Source organism: Lepidothrix coronata, unplaced genomic scaffold, assembly GCF_001604755.1.
Source record: "Lepidothrix coronata isolate B3197 unplaced genomic scaffold, Lepidothrix_coronata-1.0 Scaffold24, whole genome shotgun sequence".
Taxonomy (NCBI): domain Eukaryota; kingdom Metazoa; phylum Chordata; class Aves; order Passeriformes; family Pipridae; genus Lepidothrix; species Lepidothrix coronata.
Window position 1 is genome coordinate 3,718,696 of NW_016690204.1, and position 24,471 is coordinate 3,743,166.

Below are 24,471 nucleotides of genomic sequence, written 5' to 3' on the forward strand. Positions count from 1 at the left end.
TTAAAACAAAAAGTAAAGTATTTCCCATATGTTTTTCATAATGCATTCACTGTTTTTTATCTAGCATCTTGTTTAGACCTCTGCTGACTTTTCAGGGCTTAATGCTGACCTCTGACATTCGCTGCCACCGTATTTATCCAGCAAGGTATTCTTTTAGTGGTGGTTTTATGGTTCCTCAATTGCTCAATACCCAAAGCAGTTAAAAAATACATGAAAGGATGAATTCAAAATCAGAGATGTAATGTGAGAGGAGTGCAAGTTATCTCCTCCTTGGCAGAAGTTTGTAACGGGAGGAAAAGATGCAGCTTCCACAGCTGAGGAATTTTGACTTCCTGTGCTGCAGGTGGGCTTTTTGTTGGCTGCCTTCCCCCTCCTCCTTTGCCTTTTTCCAGTGAAATCAGTTACTGTTAAAATTCTCCAGGAGCTGTAGAAGAGAGGGTGTTGCAAACACGATTCCTTTGCAGCTGTATCCTCTGTACCAGATGCGCGGGTTTGCTCTGGGAGTTGTCACAAGTCTGTGACACACTGACTTAGAGGTTTGAAGGTTAGACCAGTGCAATCTGGACACGTGGCTGACCAAAACCTTAGACGGGATTGGGGGAGGAGAGCAAACAAGCATGAGGCTGAAGGTAAAACTGTTTAATGACAGCTGTAGTTTTTAGGTGTTTGGGGTTTTTCTATTGTCTTGCCTTGGGTCTTTAACATAAAAGCTATCCAGAGCTGACTTAACTCCTAATTACCCTTCAGCAAACAATGAGAAAGTGAAAAGATATGTTAAGTCCTACAACAGTAGTAACATCTCCTCTGTTCTTCAGAAAAAAAAGTCTCCAAGGTGTCACTAGCTCACATTGATTTCTCCCTGCTTTTCTCTGTTTCTGTCTATGTGCCTTAAAATGTAAGTCAGACAGAAAAGGCGTTCACTGAAAATTCTGGGTGATGCTGAAGTGGAACCTGGAGCAGCACAGACACAGGAGCTTGGCCCCTGCTGTTGCAGTGCTGGTGGAACCTCGCTCTGGGGAGATGCATTTGTTGCAGAGCAGCTGTGCTGCAGGGTTTGGGTGTAGGCACTTGTGGATGCTGAAGGTCATAGCAGGCTTTGTAAAGATGCTGGGATTTGCTTTTCGGGACCTGGGAATGCTGGCCTGCAGGTGACACCCCTTGCACTCTGAAATGCCCGGTTGAGTGACCCAGCCCTGCAATGTGCAGTCGCTGTGCTTGCCAGCCCTCAGAGCGGGGGAGCTGCAGGTTCTGGGGGTTAAACAGCCCCACTTCTCCTGAGAAGTGCCACGAACCTGCTTTTCCCAGAGTGCAGCACACGGCACATAATCGCAGGTTCAAAACCTGGGCAGAGCTTGAGGTGGGTTCTCTGCGCGCTGCTGGATTTCACACACACTAGTGCAGCCACTGCTCAGATTTGCCAAGTTATTGGCTCGATTAAAAACAATACTAGAAAGGAGTTTTAAAAAAAAAAAAAAAAAGTTGTTTTTTAAATCCGTGCTGAAAATGTCAAATGGCGTTTCGAAGTTCCTGGGATTTCGTTTATTTATTTATTTATTTATTTATTTATTATAAATTGCGGTGTGACCCCCCTGCAGAGAGCGCAGACCCCGCTCGCATTTTGGGCAGCGCATCCGAACGGCAACTGCGCTCTCTGCTGGGGCCGCTCCGGACCTGCCGCTCCTCGGGGGGAGGAAAAACACGCTCGGGGAGGAGGAATTGGAATATCGTGGCAATAGTACAAGAGATTAAGTGATTAAACCTACCTAATTTTTAATTAAAAAATAACGCCGCGGTGTTATCGCGTCTTCCAAAACCAGATCTACTGAAAGACTCTTCGAAATATTTTGACATGTTGTTTTCCTTGTGCCTTTAACTGGCAATTTGAATGTTATTAGGAAGGGAGAGGTCGTTAAATATGTTTTTTAAAGGACGTGTTAAGGATGAATTACAGCCTATTTACTTTATTCTTTTTTCACTTTTGAGAGGGGCAAAAGTGGATTTCCAAAGGCTTAACTGATTTTCCATAACATGTTTATGATATTTGATATTTATTATTTTCAAGAATTGCGTATTAATATTTTAATCTGTATCTGTGTTCACAGATTACTTATTGTGTGTGAATACATAAATACATAAATATATAAATATATATAAAATCTTATTCCCCCACACCAGTATTGGTGAGGGGAACATGAAAAGTACTCAGAAGAATTAGTGCTAACAGTTTGTTTACCTTCTCACTGTCAACGAGTTACTTTGCAGTTACATTTCAGTAATTCAAGTCAACATTCCAAATTGATTGTGTGTGTTGTAACCACAGAGGTAGATATGTTAGGGCAGAATATCATACTAGGAATGGGCTTTGTTAATTTGAATGGGGAATGTAAGTCTGTTATGTAAATCATAAGCCATCCTTAGATGTCACCATATATCATTCTGTCATTATTAATTAGATTTTGTACTTAATGTGGTGGGATATAAAGCAGATTGAAAGCTCAGGTAAAGCAGCTGTACTTTTCAAAGTGTGCTGTTATTAAAGGAGGTTTTCTTCTCTAAAGTCCTTTGTTCTTTGGAGTCTCTTAAGTTATTTTCACAAATATGTGAATATTTGTAGCTGAGCTGGGTCAGCCCTCAGACTCAGTGGGGTGGGGAGTGTTCTCTGCAGTGAGCAGTGGGTTGGGGCAGCACTGCTGGATCCTCCCTGTGAGCTGCACCCTTAGGGTTCTGTGTTGAGCATTTACATTGTCCAACGATTTAAAGAGCAGTGGTGAATTCCCAGTACTTGTGAAAACAGTGTGTGTGTGCATGTCCCCACTTTTTCATTTGTTTGAGACTGGCAGGCCAAGTTAATAAACTCAGTTGGTAATCATGGTTTAATTCTTGTGGGTACTCAGTGCTGCTGTGTTTTATCTCTGAAGTTATTTTTATGAGAAATCCATACTTATTCTTCTTTTGCGAGTGGTTTTAATCTGGGGGAGCTCTCCCTCCCTGCTCCAGCTGTCAGTACTGCAGACTCAGCCAGGGAGCTGAAAATCCTTTTATTCCTCACTAGCAATAAAAGTTCAACACTTCAAATTATCTCCCCATTTATTACTGTGCCACCTCATCAAAAGGCTACTGCAGGAAAATTTGTGAGAAATGATATATTCTGCAGATAAAACTGAGCCAAGGCATAGCCAAGGGGCTCTTAAAATAAAATATGTTACTCAACTGGATCTGGTCTGTTCTGTTTTGTCCTATTCCTCACCTTCCCCCCCAAAATTGTCCTTCATTGTCTTTTTCCCTTCAGCTGTTCTGTCACTTCTCTCCTTGATCATCCCTCCCTTAATCCAGAACAGGCACCCAGTAGTTCCCCAGTTTGATCAGACTTGAAAAATGAACCTTCCTCATCTTTCTTTCTTGATTTTGATCTATTTTGCACAGAAAAGGTCTTTTATTAAGTCAAGCAGGGAAGCTGTGGCTGCTGCCTGGGCTCGGGCAGTGCTGTAAATCACGGGCTCTGTGCAGCAAGGACGGGCTGTTTCCAGTGCTCTGTGCTGACCAGGGACTGTGTTTGGTACTGTGTGTTCCTTAAATCTGATTTTGCTGAGAATTACTGACCCACACACACGTGGCTGGAACGTGCTACGTTTTCCCTCCCGGTTCCAGCACGTGCAAACAGAAGAAAAAAAAACAGATGCAATTTGAAAATCTGCGGAGATTTGACATCCTGTGAGTTCCTGAAGGCACGGTGAGGAAACCTATCTGTGCCTCAGGGATGAGAGGGGCAATGAAATGCTGTCTCCTGGATTCAGGCTCCCGGAATTTGGAGCATCACTGGAGCTCTTTTGTCTCTCAGGAATAGGGCCCTTGTGCTCAGCTTGCTGGAGATGTGCTGGCTCTGGGAAAAGAAGCCAAGCTTGAAATGGGATCCTTCATTTCTCCTTGGGGTGTTGGGTACTCAAAGTTACTGAGCTTGTCCTGGGATCTGCTTTTAGGAAAACTGCTCTCTGTAGTCTTGCCACTGTCCCTTTGATGTGATATCCCTCAGCCTCTGCTGTAAATACCTGTCCTAAGTTACTTAAAGATATAAGCCAGCACTGAGATATAAGATGGAATCAATGAGGGAAACGCTTCCAAAAAAGTGAAGTTTTCCTTAGGATTTCTTGTTGAGTATCCCAGTCAAAGAACTCTGTTCTATGTGCTTTAATTTCAGTATTAGAGTTATCATAGAAAAATCACTGTTGATAACAAGCTTTTACTGGAAAGTATTGATAATGTGGTTATTAATGGGCTTGAAGAACAGGTTTGGGTACTTTTCACCAGATTTTTGTTTTCTTTTTAGGGGTTGTAAAATTATTATTTTTTTTACCATAAATTATAAATACTTGAAACTGGTGAGACAGGAAACCAGTTTAATGAAGTGTGCAGAATACTGAGCCACCAACAGAGTTTTAACAGTTTGTAAACAGTTTTGAGAAGTTAGACATTAAAATACATTAATGTCCAGATTTTACTATGAAACAGCTTAATTTTATATCTACTGCTACTAGAAATTGCAGTGTATAACATAATGTGCTTAATGGCAGCACTTGGAGCTTGTTGTTGCTTCAACTTTTAAGATGCCTGGATATGTTTCTGTGTTCCCCTTGGCTAAAAGTCAACCCCCTTCTTCCACTTTGTGTCATAATCCGTCCTAATTATTACTTTTTAATAAGCAAGGCTAGTTGGAATGAATCATACATTTGTACTCAGGTGCACTTTTAAAGTATAAAGAGCTTTTTTTTTATCTTTGTAAAGATTTATCATAACGTATTTTGTTATTAACATTCTTCAGCAAGTCATATATATTTGCCCAAAAATATTTCTAATTAAGTCTGAAAATGTAAGAACAAGAGCAAATTCTGTCTGATATGTTTTTTGTTCTTTGCCTCATTGTGCTTTTACTGAAGTAGGCAATTAAAATGTGTGTATATATTAAATTACATTAGAATAAAAATTGTATTTGCATATGGTGTTTTGTTATCCTTCATCTTTTAAACCATATTCCTTCTTGTCAGTTGGTTTATGATTTTAATTTCAGGTTATCTCTGTTTGTGCTGCTCTGTGCCTTCCATACCAAGCAGCCTGGATGGATGTTGCCCTGCCTGGTGACAACACACTTGATAAAATTGAGGGGATAACATGAGTAGCATTTCTAAACAACTCAGTTTTTCTGTTTCTATGCAGATAAATGTAAATATTTCATTGAACCAGGTAGGTTGGATACCTTCTAGCTAAATGGATATGGGGCATAATACCTCTGGCATTTATGGCAAGCTGCTCAACAGATCAATATGTCAGCAATAAACCCAGAAAGTGCTCGTGGAGCCTTTTCTCTTGCATTGAATTGGGATGTGCTGGATGATGTAACACTGTGACAGGCAGCACTGTGGCCTCTCACCAGCCTGACTTCTGTTTATTGATTAAATTTCTTGTTGGGAAAGCACAGGATCCGTAGAAGTCAAAGAAAAGGAATCCTTAACTGTGGTAGTTTTCCTGTGTTCTCTTGCTTTAGGGAAGGTACATGAGACAATAACTGTGAAATTGGAGTGTATATTTAAAGTTTAAGTGTAGATTCCACTGACCTGGTGTGTCTGTGCTTGTGTTGATGTGTGGAGACTTCCCGGTATGGGCAGGACATGAAGCAATCACTTGTAAAATAGGTTTAGTTGATGTTGGACAAAAATTTGTCACTGAAAAACAGAAGAATTCAGGCCATTTGGAGCTTAATGATGGCTGCTGTTCTGGCACTGATCCATCTGTAGTGACCTTTTGCAGTGTGGTTCAGGTGACAAGAAACTTCAAGTTATTTTTGTTTCCCCTGGAAAATGTTTGAAATGCCAGAGAAGCGTTCATGAGATAAACTTGCTCCTGAGTTTCTGTTCTCTATATGTGTTTCTGTTTTTCTGCCAAAAAAAAAAAATTAATTCAGATTTAATCCCAGTCTTTCAGAGACCAAAATAACTTCTAGATGTGTTTGGTTACGTGACAGAAGCAGAACGATGAAGTGTATCAATAACACTTTGGAATGCAGACAAGTCGGTTATGTCTGTTAGGGAACAGCAAAAATCAACATGTAAAGTGAGCTGTTGGCTTTTTTTTGTTGGATGGCAGCTCGTGAGTTTTGTTGTTTCAACACTGTTGCTGTATTTATTTCTATTAATTAACATGTGCTGCTTGGTTCAGCACTGTGAGCCCAAGGAATGACAGCAGCTCCTTCCAAGGTGGTAACAATGGAATTTACTGCCCTTGGGGCACATTCTGTTGGTTTAGCTCGTTCTGAAATCAAAATAAAAACATGAATGGGCTTTTTAGATCCTAGCTTACCATCAGAGGAGACATCTCCTTGCAGTTAACCATTTCTTGATTTTTCTGTGCATGGTCAGTGAGTCAGAATTCCATACCTGCTCTGTTTAACTGCCCTCTTTGCCCTGTTACATTAATGCAAACACCTATAAATCATGCAATCCATCAATAAAACCATTTATTACAATAACTTCATACTAAGGTAGTAGGGATTTGTGTAGGGTCACGTTAAGAATATTTCCCTTTGTCTTGCAGGTGAAAATTCCTTGGTGAGAGTAGTTGCATACCAATGAAAGCAAGATACTCAAAATGTCTTATTCCACATCTGCCATTAGATTTTGAGATTAACCCCTTTGGGTTTTGTTATACTAAATAGGAGGAAGCCTGTTGCAAAGTCCACGGACTCTTGACCAACTCTTGAAGTATGTTATAAAATACATTTAAGACGTTTGCAAAGTTGCCCAAATTTTGGAATAAGCCAACTGCAAGTTTATAACTGTCAGATCAATTTACCTCAGCAGTAGCCCGAAGACAATAAAGTGCTACAGACTTCACTGGTCCCAAACCCACTAATTTTCACCTTACTGGTCCCAGATTTGAGGTTCTCTATTAATTTTTAGGCAGTTAATTTATTTTATTTTTAGTTCTCTCTTATTTTCTAGGCTGACAAATGAATGGAAGTTTGTTTTATACTTTGTCAGAGCTATAGTAGTATAAATGTAAGAGAAGCATAAGAATTGAGAAGTCTGTTTAATTTAAATGTGTTTGCACAGGATCATGGTCATGAGCAGCTCCACGACCTCTTTCCTGTGTCCTGTTGAGGTAAATTTATGGTGGAGAGAGATAACAAGGAGATTTTCAAAGTAATAGTCTTGTCATGCACTGAATGCTGTGACCTATTTCATAACATGTTAATCAACAAGGAATAAGTACAAAACAATGCCCATTTAACAGAAAGGACAATTTAAACTTTAACAGTTTAGCAAAGTAATAACAAGTGTGAAACATAGTAGAGCATTTCACATGCTGTACCTTCTTTCCCATCCAGCTGGCCTATCAATTATAACCTGTGCTCTACAGATGGTGCAATATATCAGAATTAAGGCAGTCAGTTAGTTTGTTCCCAATTAAGTGCTAATACTCCCAGTGGAGAATATTACCCTGAGTCTCAGTTAAGTGCCTGCCTTCTAATGTCCCTTTATGGTCTTATTGTGTCACTTTAAAGAGATGCCCTGTCATGTTGGCCAGAACTTATTCTGGCTTGTTCTTCCAAAGCTCCCTGCATTCCACTCCTTGTTATTATTTGGGAGCTACAGAGAGAATTTGATGTTTCATGGGGCTGGGAGTAGAGGTATTGTGCAAAATAATCTTGGGATAAGTAAGTTGGCACTGCAGTGTGTGTGACCTTTACACCTTATAGATGTACCTACTGTTGCAAAACCCGAGTGCTCCAGCAAGAAACTGGCTTTGTCATGTCCAGCCTCTCTTTCTGTGCATTAGAATCCCAATGCACTTTTCTCCTGAAGCTGTCTAGTGTTCCAGGGCTTGCTTTTCTCACTGACTTACTAGACAGGTTACCTGAGCTTGTGTTTTCCTTGCTCCATCTATCCTCTTTATGAGCCATTTCAGGGCTGCCACTAATAGATTGACATCCAATTCCCTTGCACTTCCTTACTCTTTTTGGGTGTCAGTGTTTGCCCAGTTAAGGGCTGCTTAATTTGCTGCCCCCTTTTCCCCCTCCCTGAATGTCAAGCCGATGGTGGATTTGGTCACTTGATCTAATGGACTTGCTGTCGTCCCCTGTTAGTCTTTAAAGTGACCCTTCCCTGGGAGGAAATCCTTTGGCACAATTTGTTTCTGGACTGACTCCCGAGATTCCAGGCAATTACATGAGCCTCTGAATATCTTTATTTAGAAGTTTAAAAGACGTGTTCTTGGAGTGCTGCTGAAATTACCCTGGTGGATTTGTTGCCACGCTTTGGGAGGTCTCCGTTGTCGTGTGTTCACTGACTCACAGTCACTCCAGCAGTGCTTGAGTTCTGCAGAGATTTAGAAAATACCACATTCAGAATGTCTCTTCTGAGGTGTTTCTTGGCAGCCTGCTTTATAATTTATATGACAAGGAGAAGGAAATTCTGCCTTGTCTAGTTGTTGTCAAAAGCATCTTTTTGGTACTTTCAGTGCCACTAGGAATTAAAGTTTGGTGAGTTACTGAGATTTTCTGACAATTGCTTAAATGTAATTAGCTTTCATACATAATCTCCAGCCCACAAAAGGGAAATGTCAAAAATAGGTACTTTCTGGGTGTGAAATATAAAATACTGTTTGGGAAAGAAAGTTTGTGTGTAACGAGAGAAAATCATCATTTAGTAAATAGTCATTCTAGTCCCGGTATTAAACAATAACAAAGCACACTGTAATAAGTACTAAAATTGATAATGGATTATGATGCATATGGATTCCCATGGATCATAATTCCAGGTGCACTAGACAATTGCAGCTTCCCTTTTCAGCACCATTTGGTTGGTTCTACACCAGTTTCATCTCTGTTAAGGGTTGGGTTTCTGTTTGGGTTTGGGGCTTTTTGTTTAGATTTGGTGGCTTAACATTTCAGAAACACTGTGACAAAAACAGGTGCATTGATTTTACTTGCATCAAAATGAACTAACAGCCTCCTTTTGAGTTTTCTTATTAAATATCTTGGAAATAAAATCATTGATTTTTCAGGTTTTGCTTTATTATAAATTCTGGGAATAAAACCAGTACAAAATTATTTTTTTGAAGCTTCAGTTAAACCATAAAGCAGGTGCAGATTGCAAATGAAAATTTACATGGAAATCAAATGCATGGAACACTTTTTCACTTCTTGAATATTATGTTTTTAGAAAAAATGTTCTTGATAAGGGGTTAAATTTAACACTTTTTAAAAATAGCAGCTTTGCCACAAATTTCACTATTGTATAGTCAAATATATATATTTAGACTGTGCTAGATGCTTTTTACTGTCTATTTTTGCTTTTTATTGAGTTCTCAGGTAGATATGTGTAGAATTTTGGACTTTTGATGGAGGGGAAGTGCTTTATTAGAAAGCTATTTATGATGCCATAGTTGTCCTATCATGAAATAACCAGGAGGTGATGATGAGCTTTGTGTAAGGAACATAACTTGCACCTTGGCACATAATGACTATTATGTGTCTTGGAAACTTCTGTCTTCTATGTGTCTTAGGAAAATGTGTTTTTGTGAACAGTGTGGAAAAGGTAGTAGGAGAGTGCTGGAAAATAACTTAGCAGTGTCTTGGTTTTACTTATTTCAGTAGGACGGTACTCAAGTTTTCGTGTAAAGGGATGACTTGACAGAAAGAAGAAAAGGAAACAAACTTGCTGATAGCTGCTCCCTGTTAAACAGCTAAAAAATCAGCAGACTTGATATTTGAAATAATTACAATCTATGCAAATTTGGATAGAGAAAGAAAAATAACAGCTGGAAAATAATTGTTCTCATAGCTTTGTGTTTCAAATATTTTCCACTTTGCAGCATCTTTAATGACATGAGTTGGTCACTTCCTTGGCCACTGGATCAAACTCAAAGGAGTTATGTCTGAAGAAACATGAGAGCCCAAAATCTAGGAGTATAATTCTGCCTTTATGGCTTGTAAGCAATGCATGGCACATACCTGGATGATTCCATACCCCCTCCTGGCTGCAGGGGGATGCATCTGCTTGGCTCTGGCAGATCTGACCTTGGATTCCCAGGGGATTTGTGCTGCTGAAGGAGCAGATGGAGTGCAGGCTGGGTATCCCAGTGTTGGAAGTGGCACCAGACACATTCAGACAACTGACTGGAAATAATGACATAAAAGTGTTTTAAAAAAAACAAACAAGGAGTTGTTTTAATCTCAGTTAATGTCAGTTCAAAAGTCTCCCTCAAAAGAGTTGCCTGTGTATCCTGCTGGCATTCAGCACGTGAGTTCTGTTCTGTTAGTTCTCTTCAACTTACCCTAGTTGGACTTTTAGCTTTGTCAGGGTAATGTACAACATTTGTTTCACCAGAGCTTTTGATTTTGCTTCCTAGTGGTAGAGAAATCCATCAGCAGTTCCACACTGTGTGCATGGAAGACGTTATGTGCTGATGATTAAGCTGGAATTTTTTAATAGGTGCCAGGATATTAATCAGCTGACTCCCCTTCATTTTCCTTGTCATTATCTTAAATCTCAGCTTTGATTGCTTGTCATGGGACGGCAGAATGAACAAGGCAAGGCTTCTGTGTAGAGTGTGGGCAAGTGACAGCAAACATTGAAGGGACGTGGAATGACGTGTGTTCCCTTGGAAAGATCCCTCACGGATCCTCCAGGGCCTGCAGAGCGTTTGTGGGAGTCTGCAGTTGCCTCATATTTCCACTGGGCTGATTGAATTTGCTGTCTTCTGGAATTCTGAGACACAAACCAGTGTGGGCAGACTGGAGGGGGATTGCTGCTGGCTCTGAGCACAACCCTCTGGAGCGGAGTGATAGGGCAGGAAAGGAGGGGAAATGGGATGGAGCTGGTACAAGCGAGTGAGGAAGGGGATGGGAATCTATAGTTTTCCTGTAAGAGAATTGAAGCTGAAGGGGAAGAATAGGGGAAAAACATTCTGGGATTTTTATTTTTAATTTATTAATAGTGGTATTTTACAAGCAGTGAAAGGAACGTGGACAATATAACTGAAATATAATTTCTGTGCGTTGACTCTGTGTATTATTACCATATGTTTCTTGTGCTAAAATTCCATTTAATCCTTTGCAAGTAGATGCAAAAGTAGATTTGAGGCAACTGAGTTACTTTGAAACTCATAAGGATTTAGCAATTGTAAATCATGTTTTTTACTAGACACTCATCCCTTTATTAGTGCTGTAAAAATAAAGGAAGTCTTGAACAGTTAGTTGTGGATAGTTACAACTGGAAAAATAATTAATTGCGAGTTGTTGATACTTTAGGGCAAAAAGATAATACCTTAAACATAAACTATGAATTAATACAGAAATTCAAGCTTAATGAAAAAATTAGTTTTATGCAGCATAAGATTCAATTTAAATGCTTAATATGAAAATCTAAATGACTTAGCAATAAACATGTAAAATGTAAATTCTTAAGTTTGTGGTATACGTTACAGTTACTACTAAATGATTGTAGATAATAATAATTGGGAATAATAACTAAAAATTATCTGCAAAATTGCTGTTAAAATACATTTAAAAATATTCCATAAAAACTGAAAGCCAAATGGACTAGAACAAGGAAACCCTTACCCTCAAAATGCAGCTTGATTGAAAAACTTAACTAATGGATTATAATCAGAAACTGTGGCCTATTGCATTTATTTATTTGAAAATAATGGGCAAAAAAAGGAAGGAGAAAGAAAAAAGTTTACTGCTATGGGTCCTTAGAGGAGGCTAAGTTGTATAAGGAGAATTAGATTTATTTGTTAAAAGTTCCTCTTTTACCGTTCCTTTCTCGTCCCCAAGGCTGGTGCAGTGAATCATTCCCTGTGCACACGGAGATCCCTTTCCATGCACACGCTGTTGGGAAATTTGTGTGACCCCATTAACTGGAATTGGGAGTGGGCCACCATCCATCTTCTGATAAACTGCATAAAGCAGGAGCATGGGCTGTGATAATACAGCAAATAACCATGTCAAGTCAAATGGCTGTTTATATCTGACTAATGGCTGGGGTGGAGACAGAAGTTGTATTTCTTTTCCAAAGGAACCTCTGATAAGGTTGGGAATGTCCTTCACAGTGGCTGCTTTGTCCTTTAGCCACTCGCCCTCCCCAGCCCCTTGTGGTAATTAAGATGGGACCATTAAACATGTCCTTATCCATGAGGCTAAAAGTAGGGAACCTGCTGAGGATGGAACCAATAAGAAGGGTCTTTCAGTGGCTCTTTTCAACAAATCTGCAACAGGTGAAACGTGGCTGAAGCAGTACCTGCATAATATTCTGTATTCCAGATAGATTATTGAACAAACAAAGGAAAGCTTAATAATAATTTTTATTGGTTCTGGGGCATGTGAAGTGATTGAAGTTGGTTTGAGGCAAATGTTTTATCTGATGAATTTTGCTTTCCCCTCTCTGTCTTGTGTGCAGAAAAGCCACCCAGTGTGAGCCCTTTGGTATGTGCTGCATAAACAGGAGAGAAAAGGGATGACGAGACTGTTGTGTTTATTGAATGGACTCAGTTTTTGAAACTGTGAGCTTTGTGAGCAGTACCTGTCCTAATTCTTGTGTAATGAACATATTTAACAAGTAGAAACAACAGTGTTCTTTAATTTTCACACTTGCTGTTGAGTGAGGAGCACAGAGGTGTTACTGTTGTTAGTGGTGTTGCTCCTCACGCTCTTTCTTGGAGATCCTGATGTTGCTGATGGTTAAAAACTTATCTCCACGAGCTCTCATTGTGCTGACATTAACACTTAAACAGTGATTATTTTGTAGGACTTAAGGAAAGGCTTCATTGTTGCTCTTTTTGGACGCTCTTGAAGCCGTGTCTGGAGCGTTCTGAACAGAGCAAGGCAGGGTTTTAGTGGAGGCTGGAGCTCGTGATGTGCCAGCAGATAATGTTGAGCAGGGCTATCAGGCTCTTCTAAAGAGATCAGGGGGAGGGCAGGAGCAGGGAGGGTCTCAGGGCTGCACACCAAAAGAATAAGAAGCAGAGGTGCAGTTGGCACCAGGGGAAATGTTCATTGGAATTGGGGCAGAGAGGAGGAGGAATATCTTCCCAATGGTTCCAGAGAAACTGTGGGCCTGCTGTACCTGAAGATACTGAAAGCATAACTAGAAAGGGTTGTGAGAAAACTTAGGTCGTTTTGAAATAAGTCCAACTTTAGCAAGAGCTCCACTTTGAGCTGATGGACCTCCAGAGACCTGTACTTCTGGCCTCAGTTATTCTGCAATTTTGTTTGTCCTGAAAGGGCTTACAAATATACAGGCAGATCTGTGTATATGTTTTTATTAGGGAGGCTGAGCTGTTGAGCCCATTTCACTACCCCAAAGCTGTAGAAGAAAAGCAATAGAAGTGACAGTGTTGCAAGTGAGAGTCAGTTTTATTATTTGTTTACCCCAGTTCCTTCCTTGACGTTCAGTATAAAGCTCTAAACTGACTATTTCAGTGGCAGCTGGATTGTTTACTTTTCAATTTGTGATGCATTTTTAGTGACTCCACGAAACCAAACATAAAGTGTTCGACTAGATGAGGCAATTTTGGTAAGCAGGGTTAATAACCTGAAGTAAGTTTTTTATAAGTAGTGTCATATTAAGAATGTAGCCCTACCATGATTAATCTTGGAAGGAAAAAGTTGAGGGACACTTTCCCTTGGAACAATCATAAACAAATGCATTTCCTGTTCATCTTCTAGCTGCAAAATTCTGTGGACAGCAGCTGCTCAAGCTTCTTCCTTCTGTTTTCCCTGTTGTTCTTACTCTTCAGACCCTTTGGGAAAAAAACAGTTCCCAAGGGAAAAAATAGTATCTTTTGGTAAACCCATGCCCATCTATTTACTGCTTTGAGATTGTGAGAGAGATACATTTGCAATGATAATTTCCACGATGTGGATGTTTATGCAGTGCCCTCAGTTACAGTTCATTCTATAGATGCTCTCCAAAGCTATTAAATTGTCTTTCAGCTGTTGGACAGAGGCAAGAAGTGTGTGTGTGTGTGTGTGTGTGTGTGTGTGTGTGTGTGTGTTAGGATTGATTAGTGAACCAAAAAAACCCTCTCTTTTTATATTAATCTGGAATTTTATTGCAAAATAATGCTTAGGATTTTTTATGCAGACTGAATGTAGAGGGAGGCTGAGAGAAGGCATCTGGGCTTGAATTTATCAGTGTGTTAGTCCAGGTGATGGTCTGGAGTGTGAGAAGCAGCACTGGTGACAGGTTGGATTCTTCTACCAATAGAATGATTCTTCACAAGGTCTCAGTTTTCTCATCCTTGCATTTGGATTTGACCTTATTTTGTATGGGAACATATTCCCCTTCTGTTTTGCAGTGTCAGGGATTCTTCTATTGTTTTTTTTTTTCCTCAAAGGGTTGTTTTACTCAATGGGAGGAGAGAACAATTCAGCAACCAGCAATATTTTCCTTCCCTAAACTTGCACTTCCCTGCTGAAACCATCAACACCTCCTTGGATTCAGAGTGGAAAAGCATTGTCTCTTTTCCCTGTTTGCAGTGAGGTGAGGATTATAGTAATAGTGTAAGTAGTAGACTGCACGTCTGAGTTACATAACAAATGTAAAACAAAACTAGATTTGGTGAGGCAAAAAAAGAATTTAAACAGCTGCTTGAAGTGAAAATAGATGATCCTGGGAAACCAGTAGGAAACAGCTTATAGTACTAATAATGTCAGTGTTATTATTTTCACTTTCCTGACACGTCAGCATGTTGGTTGCAGTATTTTTCATAATAATAGAATTTATTCAAGTAATTTTTTCTTAATGTGTGTAGTACAAATAGTTTATATTGTGCTTATATATCATATTAACAGTATTTGATTTGTGCTTTCTTTACAAATTGAAATCATTGATTTTTTTTTTTTTTGTGGTTCCCATTTTGCTTTTAGGCTGGTGCTTTCAGTTCCCATTTTAGGTTCTGTGCTTTGAAACAAGTCGATTTCTCATAAAATTATGCTCTTTTATAAGAGGGCCTGAAATTCCTTTGAGTTTAAGCTTGCTCCATAAAGAGCAACAACAGTGTTCCTCCCCTTCCTCAGAACACAAACCTACTGGTTTTTACCTCCTAGTCTTGAACTCTGGGTTGTTACTGTTTTAATTCTCTTCTTTCTTGCTTCTACTTTGTCCCAGTGATTGTGACCAAATGCCCTAAGTCTCATTCCTGGAGATGACCACAAAAGGTTCCACGTGCCTGCTGGTTGTGAAAAACTTCAGCTGGATTTTGGAAGTTCTCTAATTTAACTTCCCAATCTTAATTTATCCCCTAGCAAAATTTATTTGACTGCTTAAACCTTTTTGAGGTGCCTGGGGAACACTGTTCATCTGTCAGTCCCACCACAAATCCTTTTTCCTTATTTTCACGACTCAGACATAGCCTCTAGATTTATGTTCTGATGTTCCCACCCCGTGATCAAGTTTTATAGATTTCTGAAGTAATTAAAAACGATGATAAGACTTTCATCTCCATATGAAATATCTCAAGACTTGGTAAAACATAGTGGGAATCTTTAGGTACACAGGTCCTTGATTTTATTTAGTCTCATTTTCTAGATCGAGGTAGCCACATAAAAATACAACAGAATCAGTCAAAAAAAAATAAATTAGGCAGCTAATTCCAACTCCTTTGTTCAGGTGGTGTTCTGAATTTTGCACTACACATAAGGATATATGATTTTTTGGCTGCAAAGATGTAGAGATCCTCAGCTAGAGTTGTATGCAGGTGTTTTGCATCTTTATACACATATAAACGTGGAAGTGGGTTTACTCTGTTGTTTGGGCATTTGTGTACTTGTTGGGAGCAAACCAGTTTTTAGCAGTAAAAGACTTTAGGAAAATGTCATAGCTTTGTAGTAATTGCTCCCAACATTCCACAAAGCAACCATAGAAAGCTACATGGATGCACAGGCCAGGGGAGTGATTTGCATCAAGTAGGTGTCTTTCCATGAATTCAGCTACGTTTTTGTGTTATAAACCTTCAGGTTGGCGAGCTGCAAGAGGGATAAATCTGAGTTAGGTATACTTTTTTGAGTCGCTTGGGATTAAACCTTTTGGTGAGGAGATCCATGAATGTGCTTTAAATCTATTGATTCATGGGAGAAAGGGACAATTTAAACTCGGAAGTCACTGAGTGAACTTTCCATTAAGTTGGGGAGCCTGTGGTCACAGCTCATTTGATCTTTATGAAGTAGAAAATGTGATGTAGACCACACTGGCATTCTATTAGAGGAAATCATGCATTTAACCATGGAGCAAAATACTGTAGCCAATTACAGGAACATACACCTATTTTACACGTGGCTGATCTTCTGAGCAAAAAGTATTAACAATGCACATACTATCCTGTTTTAAAGGACTATTTACTTTTAAGCCAGTGATATAGGATAAAGTTTTGAGAGAAAATTAATTAATTTAAGATTTATATCAGAGTTTTGTAACTGGAAGGGAGCCTTGCATGTGGGTGAAATGTGTGCATGGTCTTCAGGTGACAGCAGCAAAGACTAATTATGACCCTGTTATATGCTAATTATAAATGTTATATGCTGGGTGTAAATGCTAACATCTGAAATCGCACTTAGAAAAATGTTCAGCATCAAAATTAATTTCTTAATGCTTTTTTTGAAATATATTTGAATCTATTAGAGTGTATAAAATAAGTTCTGATTTATAACTCAACTTTTTTGTACTTTAAAGTGTAAGTGAAGCTGTCGAAAAATCTTTGTTTCAAAACATCTTTACTTAAAAGGTAACAGGGTGAACTTCCTATTGGCATTAGATATTTACAGTGGAATCTCTTGCTTAGTGTTATTAAGACTTTTGAACTAATTTATTTTATTTCTATAAATAGATGTATTCACGTGCACATTTTGGTGGACATTTAAAAAATGCCTTTTTGCAGTTTGGTCCCAGTGGACACCTCCTCTCTGTCAGGAATTTAAGTAACACATTGAAAGCTGATAAAAAAGTTGAGAACTAAACTTTTACATTAAAATGTTGTCATTTGCCTGTGGCTGTGCTTCTGTCCTTGATTTTTTTGCCATTCCAGCTCAGGTGTCCTCATGCTGTCCAGGCTCTGGGCATCTTGAATTGCAGAAATTATTATTATTATTTTTCCAGGTTTTTCTTTCTTTGTAGTAAAACTGGGAGGAAGGAAAATCTTTACACTGTAATTTGCAATGACACAAACTCTTTCCACTGCTACTTTTGACTTATTCCATTGCCTGATATAAATTAGGAGCTGGGAAATGATAACCTCTATCATTATGGGATATTGTGTCTATTGGCACTGCACAACTGGAACAGGTATATGAAGATTAATGTGTTGTGTGCCAGCATGTCCTTGCCTATGCAAAACAGTCTGAGAGTATTGAGGGGATTTGCACAAGAATTATGCAGAGAATGCCAAAGGTAAGTGAAAGTAAATGAAACATTCCCATCTGGTTTTACTTCCTTGCAAATGGGCACAGCTGCATATTCCAGTAGCAGTGACTGGTCATTATAGCTCTTACTTACAGGGCAGTTTTTCCTAAAGCTCTGCTGTGTGGTCCATTAGTTGGGATTTTCCCTGTCAGATCCCTGGATGTTGGAGTTGTGTGCACAGAGGAGATGACAGGACTCTGCATGCAGGTAGCTGTTCTAAAACTGGGAATTATTCTGGCAGTGCTGCATCTGATTTCACTGATTTTACTGCCACCTGACCAATGCTGTGTCTCATAAGCAAACAATTAGAGAGACTTCTAATCCCATATTCCAAAATTGCAAAGGAAGGATTAGTCCAGCCAGCAGTTTTCTCACAAGGTTTACTGTAAATACTTGTGTCAAGAGTGCTGGAATTGCCATCTTTGTTTGATGGTTGGTACTAAGTGAGGGTTTGATACTGTTGGGTGTTACTGGGCAGTTTCAAAGGATAAAAATAAATATCTGAACTACACAGTATTTAATAAAATACTTTCACATTGTGTTCAGCTTTAGAAGCATGAGGACAAGTAGTCAGTAGTAGAGGTAACCCAGCAAAGTGTGAATTCATATCCATTTCATTTCAACATACAGATGGTATAAATCTATTTAGATTACATTCAGGGTTTTTTTTACAGAGAGGTGAAAAGATCCAGCATTCTCCACAGTCCTGTCATGAGTACTTAGCCAGGTGTCAAGGATTTTAGATTTCAATCTAATCTCTCTCAGCAGCATCCCTGCTTTCCTCAGGCAGATCACTTGATTACAGTGTCACAGTTGTCTGCCTGGGAAAGAGGAATCAAAGTGCTGCTTTGCCTCTCTGGGCAGGGCAGGGATATCTTAAATTACTGATGTGTTGTGCTGGCACAGGGACTGTGATCTTGGTGAGAGGATCTTGGGCTTGATAAAATACAAATTCTAATAATCTTGGTGAAAGGTACGTGAGGCATGGCACTAGGAATAAGTGGATTTTGAGTGATCAGATTGTACTAAGAATTGTTGCAGATAGCATAAAATAAATTGAGAATTAATAAATAGAGATTGATACTGGGAAAGAATGATGCAGAGAAACGTCTTGTTACGGGGGAAAAAAAGGAGTGGCAAGTCTTGTATTTAAAGCTACACAGAACAGAAATGAAAGAAGGTACAGACAGTTGTGTTCTTTGTGGATTGTTGGGTTATTTTCATGCCAAGCTAAGGGCAAGGTAGAAATTCTTTTTCTGTCCTACTCTAGCCTGTGAACCCCAAAGTGGATGGGAAAGATGAACTTCTGATTCTCCACAGTGTCTCAGTTTTATGGCTTCACAATTTTACTCCTACTTTGAGCTGCAAAGTGACTTGTCTATCTTCTTTCTTTTTGTTATTGCCTCCAAAATTTGAATCATTTGTTTAGTGACTTTCTGTCTTCTTTCTTTTTCATTAGCTCCAAAATTTGAAACACATTTGTGTAGAAAAAAATACATGGTTCTCTTGTACTTCTTGCATCTGCTTTGGGTAGTTGGGTACTGAGCTTAGATAACTTAGATAACAGTTATGAGTTAGGTCCTTCCATCCTTCTGTCCTTCCTTCCATCCTTCCTGCCTAGAAAGCTGAAAAATATGACCTTTCCTCTGAGCTTTATGGGTGACTTAAATACCAGCACTCAGGATGAGGAGAGCTTGGAGAGAAACCATGAAGACAGTTTGGTACCCAAACTCCTTCCTTACGATGAATAAATTTTTGGATCCCGAATGTGTTGAAAGATGCTTAATAAAGGGATGGAATAGCAGCCTACAGCTAAATTCAGCTTTCTGAGCAAGACAGTAGAACCTAATTCCAAAAATAGGGAGTAACTATTGCCCAAAGAAATGAGTAGTGCCCACATACACTGAGCAGTGGGAAGGCTCCAGCTGGGTGGTTTTGAGCTGAGAAGACTCTTTAGATGAAAGGTTCTCATCCCATCTCCTGCAAGGTAGGTCTGGGGGTGCATTTCTTGTATTTATTTGGAGCTCTGGAATGGATCAGCAAAACATGTAAACCCAGGATTGCAGAGTCCATCATCAAATATGAAAACTGATCTCTGAGAGGAGTCAAACATTTTTGGTACAAGCCAGAGAGAGTAATTAGACTTGTTTGCATATTGAACAGCAGCCAGAGAGTTCTGATTATTCTCAGAAAAGTGCTCCAATTTGCTACAGCTTGGTGTAGAAAAATACATCTTTTTGGATTTGTTTGGGTCGGGGGGAGTGGTGCTTTTTGGTGGGTGGTTTGGTTTTTTTGGTGGCTTTTAATTTTTATTTAGAAATGCTAAAATATTATCCATGTGTCGTGAAGTATTGTAAGGCTTGATAGTTCTTTTGAATCATTTAGTTGTGGTCACTTAAAAAAACTTTTGATTGCTGATGAAAATAATGTCTGAGGCACCGTTTTATGCATCTTCATTCTTATAGGAAATTGTAATGGTAAAGTTTACTAGTAAAATTCATCTTCAGCACAGTTGTTTATCTGATCTATGCATTCATTAATAACGAGTCCCCGCTGCTGTTGGCTCCAGTACAACTTAATTAATTACTATTTGAAATATGGATGTGGTAAATGATCCAACTTAGTGAAACAGGAGAGCAGCTGTTACCTTCTTTTATGTTTGAAGTCACTGGCTTTTCTCCTTATTTGTTTGGGCCATCCCCTTTTTCATCTTATGACAATAATTCCATAAATTCTGGACTCAGATTCATCTGTAAACCCTGATCCCTGTTTTGTTTTCCCACTGTGTCGTCTTGTTCTCCTCTGTACTCTCCATTTTATCATCTCATCTTACACCATCCATTATTGTCTCTCCCTCTTTTCTCTGTCATAGATTTTCAGGATCCCGATATCCCTTTTCCTTCCGGTTCCTTCCTTCAGTCGTCCTGCATTCCTGAAAGCCAAGTAAGTTGTTTCCTACTACACTGCACAAACTGCTACTTTTACCACTTTTCCTTGAGATGTGTTTTTCTGGTGACATGTGTGGTTTCTCAAAGCAGCATTATGGAATTCATTAAAAGTTTTTCCTAAATATTTCTATTTTCCCTGTTAGTCCTGCTGCTGTTTTCTCTGGTCAGTTACTGAACTACATTGATTTTTTGCTTCACCATCTACCTTTTTTTTTTTTTCCTTATTTCTTTTCAGTCTTTGCTGTCTGGAAGAGCCACTGACAGCTAATGTTTAAATAACACCTCAGGTGGCTGCAGGCTTTCCTGCCAGCTACAGGCAACAGAATTTCTGTGCCCTCAAGTAGAGAGGGAAGGGAGGCATTTCAGTCCTGCACCTACCAACTCCAACAGTCACATCCTCAGTGTCTCTCCATGGATATCCTGGCAGCCTAAGCTGTGTTCTTCTCTCATTTGATTTGTTCTCTGCTCAGAGATTTTTGGGAGTGTTCTTTGAAGCTGGCTTGGTTTGTTTGGAACTGCTCTGGCTGACCCTGCCCCGAGCAGGGGGGATGGACTGGGATCTCCAGAGGCCCCTTTCAACCTCAGCCATCCTGGGATCCCGTGAAACACGAGAGAAACAGGAATGGGGAACAAAGACGTGGGAATAGTGAACACTGTGTGTTCATGGCAAGGAATACCAGGCAGAACTCACAAATGTCACAGAAGCAGCAATTTAACCTGCTTGCCTCAGCACAGGAGATGTAAATCCCAATTCCCAATTGCAGTGTGTCAGTGAAACTGGAACACCCAGCAGGAGACATCAGATTGGAGTTTATTCTGAAATTAAGGCAAATAATAAGAATATGTGAACAAATGTAAGCACAGTTTAATTCCTTGATGTGACTCTTATGTATGAAGGCGCCTATTACTTTATTATTTCCAAAGAGGCTTTATCATTTCAGAACTGAATAGTCAGGGAGGATTTAGGAGTATTTATAGTATGTAGAGCTACAGAGACCTCTGGAAATAGGCTACACTGCTTTATGCTTTTAGAAATACAGAATGACAAAAATTTTACATTTTACAGAGAGAAAAAAAGGAGTATTTAATGAGAAAAAAGTTATTTATGAAATAATTGAAATGAAAGAGATCATGAGGGAAGGAAAATACTGAAAACAACATGTTTCATTTTAAGGAATGTGACTTTCTTAGACTACCATTGTAGAATTAGACATATACTTGTAAAAGCATGCAAGCCTTAAAGCTATTTCCTTTTTGAAATGAGATGTTGGATTACAAAAAAAAAAAAGGACTTTATTTTCTTTATAAAAGTAGATGGAAGTGCCTTTATTTCATTTATATTCGATTCTCATTATCCTGGGCCACAGAGTAGGGGTTGTGTGAAAAGGAGTAGGAAGAAGAATAAAGACCGAATTTTTCATTGTCCAAAAAAAGCATTTTTTTTTTTTCTATCCATAAGAAATAAGAAAGCCCTTGTACTTAGAGGAATGAATAATGATTTATCAGTCTTAATACATATGGAACTGAAAAAGCTCATGGAAAGGTTGTCTGTTGGGTTCAGCCTTTATGGCTTTCCTATATCTTTCCTTTAATGGAAAGGTATATAATGGAATGGTATTGATTGCTGGGTTTTTTCCTGTAGATATTTGAGATTGGCTATTTAAAGGAGTGATATACATTTTTAAAAAAAAACAGATTATATGTGTTATTAGCACATATTACTCATTGTTATGCCTTATAGTAAGTTATCCCTTTTGTAATTGCTGTCCTGGTAACTTTTTTTTTATGCTTTCCCACTGTCCCTTCCACTTCTTTCTTTTTGTCACTTCACTGCTAAAAGCAGTAGGTTTAAAATTGAACATGCCTGGGCTATAAATGTGCATCAGCTCTAAGTATTCTCCACAGAACAGTGCCCATTCCTAGTCTCTTCTGTAATTTATTTTTACAGACTCTTTAATTTCTTTGCTTTCTCTAATGTCTCCTCTCTTTTGCACATTGTAAGTGGTGACATCAGGCTCCTACCTCCACATCCATGGAATATTGTAGTGCCTTAGGGGGACCTCCACATCCCTGGAATATCACAGTGCCCTGAACAAGTGCTGGGATCCAGAGCAGGGTGGGCAGAGCTGAGGTCCTGAGAGAATGACTTCAGTGCCTCTCAGTAGTATCCAGGATTATCTTCAGAATTTTCCAGGTGCTGAGGTTGGACTGACAGATCCATAGTTTCCTGAGTCTTTCCTCATGCCCAATTTTAGGCTGGAATAGCTGGAATAATGTTGTCCAGCTTCCAGTCAGACTCCCGAGACCTGTGGCAGATGATAGGGAGGGCTCCTGACATAACATCCACTGGCTCCTTCAGAACTCTGAGATGAATCCCATCAGGCCCCCTGGACTTGGGAACATGTTTGTTTACTTACTTTAATATCAATTTTCCTCAAAATGTTTTGTGATCAAAGAATTTTCCTGCTGCACTGTGGGATAACCAGATACAGCTGAGGGGGCTCGTGGATCCCCGAGAGCTGAGTGTTCAAGATTTCTTCTTATTTGCCACCTTTACTGAAGACAGGACAGTTTTAACATCACTGAAAGTCAAATTTAGTTCTAATTGTATTTAGATTAATAAAAAGTAAGTCCAGATTATTTTTTTACCTGTTATAAGGTGTGCTACTTTCTACATGTTTTAGCAGTTGTGTTATTTTCAAAGGACTTGATTTCAGTTGGGCCCTGGCAGATGAAATCCTGGCTCTGTCACAGGGCTATAAGATAATGAACAAGGGGGTTTTTTTGGCTCTTTGGTTGTTCTGAATGAGGATCTTGAAGGTGTTATTGCCCCTTGGTCAGAGATGGCCACTGTGATCCCCAAATCCTCAGACTGGGCCATGCATTTGTGGTGCTGGTTTCACGAGTCTGTGTTCATGGCCAGTCAAAAGGAACAAGAATTCTCCTGTGGGAAAGAAGTACTGTGGTAAAGTCAGGATAAATTGTTCAGATATCCACAGATCTGTTGGTAAAATGCACGTGGAATAACAGGGGATCCATGAGCAGAGATTATATTGGCTAATCAGGTAGTAATGTGTTTCTGATCAGCATTTGGTATCACTTTCAGATTAACTGAGAAAGTACATAGGCAGTGCCTTATGTATTATTACCATCATTACCAGCAGGGTAACCAATTACAGTCAGGGTAGTTAATTATTTTTGTCACCTGCTACAATGTAGACAATAGGACACACTAGAAACAAAAAATTTGTCCTATTTGTAAATGACAAAAAGTGAGAAAAGTCTGTTTTTTACAAGGTCCCACAATGATACATGAGCAGGACTCCTCAGGTTTTTTTATGCTCACAGAACCCACAGGAAAGAATTATCTCAATGCTTTGCTGTGTTTTTTAATTTTCCTTTCCCCACCTTTTGCATGTAGCAAACCAATGTGTCATGACATTCAGACTGAATGTTTCCCAAACTCAAATGCTGTGGACTCAAGGACCAAAAGCTGTACAACTGAGTGCAACCTGTTCATTTGTGTGTCAGCAAACACTTCAGAACATGTAAAACTGCATTTCACAAGGCTTGTTTGTTAACTGAAAAATACCAGTATGGCTTTGAGAGACTGGCACAATTGTTTTTGGAAGTCATTTGACTTGGCTGGTTCTTGATGCAGCACTTGAAGATTTGTCTCTTTTTTAAGATGGGAAAAAATAAGTTTTGAAACACGGTATTTCATGATCTGTAATATGATTAAATTTATGTCTTTATGCACTTAAAAACTTAAAAAACAAAGAATAAAAATTTGCATTCTTATTAGGGTCTTAGTTGAGAAGCTGAATGTTATTCTGGGTAAATTCCTCTCTTGTCCTGGAGCTGGGCTTTCTGATCAGAGTGGAAATATTTTAGTGTGTCAGTGGGCACTGGTTTTCTGGATGAAAGGAGGTGTGTGGTACCAAGAATTGCAGAGACTTTGTTGAAAACAGAAGTCCCCCAGCTAACTATTGGGGAAAAAAAGGTGGGGGGAATGATATTCCAATGGTAATTTGTGATGCAAACAGATATTTAGCAATCTGGGAAGTTGTGAC

General features: G+C 39.2%; 1 protein-coding gene across 18 annotated transcripts in view; it reads left to right on the plus strand.

Annotated features, from left to right (window-relative positions):
- Nucleotides 1–24,471, plus strand: part of RBFOX1 (RNA binding protein, fox-1 homolog 1) — a 1,165,955-nt gene that overhangs the window by 420,209 nt on the left and 721,275 nt on the right. The window contains exon 1 of one of the 18 annotated variants that reach the window (XM_017808986.1): nt 20,331–20,393. The exons of the other annotated variants lie outside the window; for them this stretch is intronic. The gene's annotated coding sequence lies outside the window, so the exon portion shown is untranslated. Of the gene's footprint in view, nt 1–20,330; nt 20,394–24,471 lie in introns of those variants that run through there. 18 annotated transcript variants of the gene reach the window in all.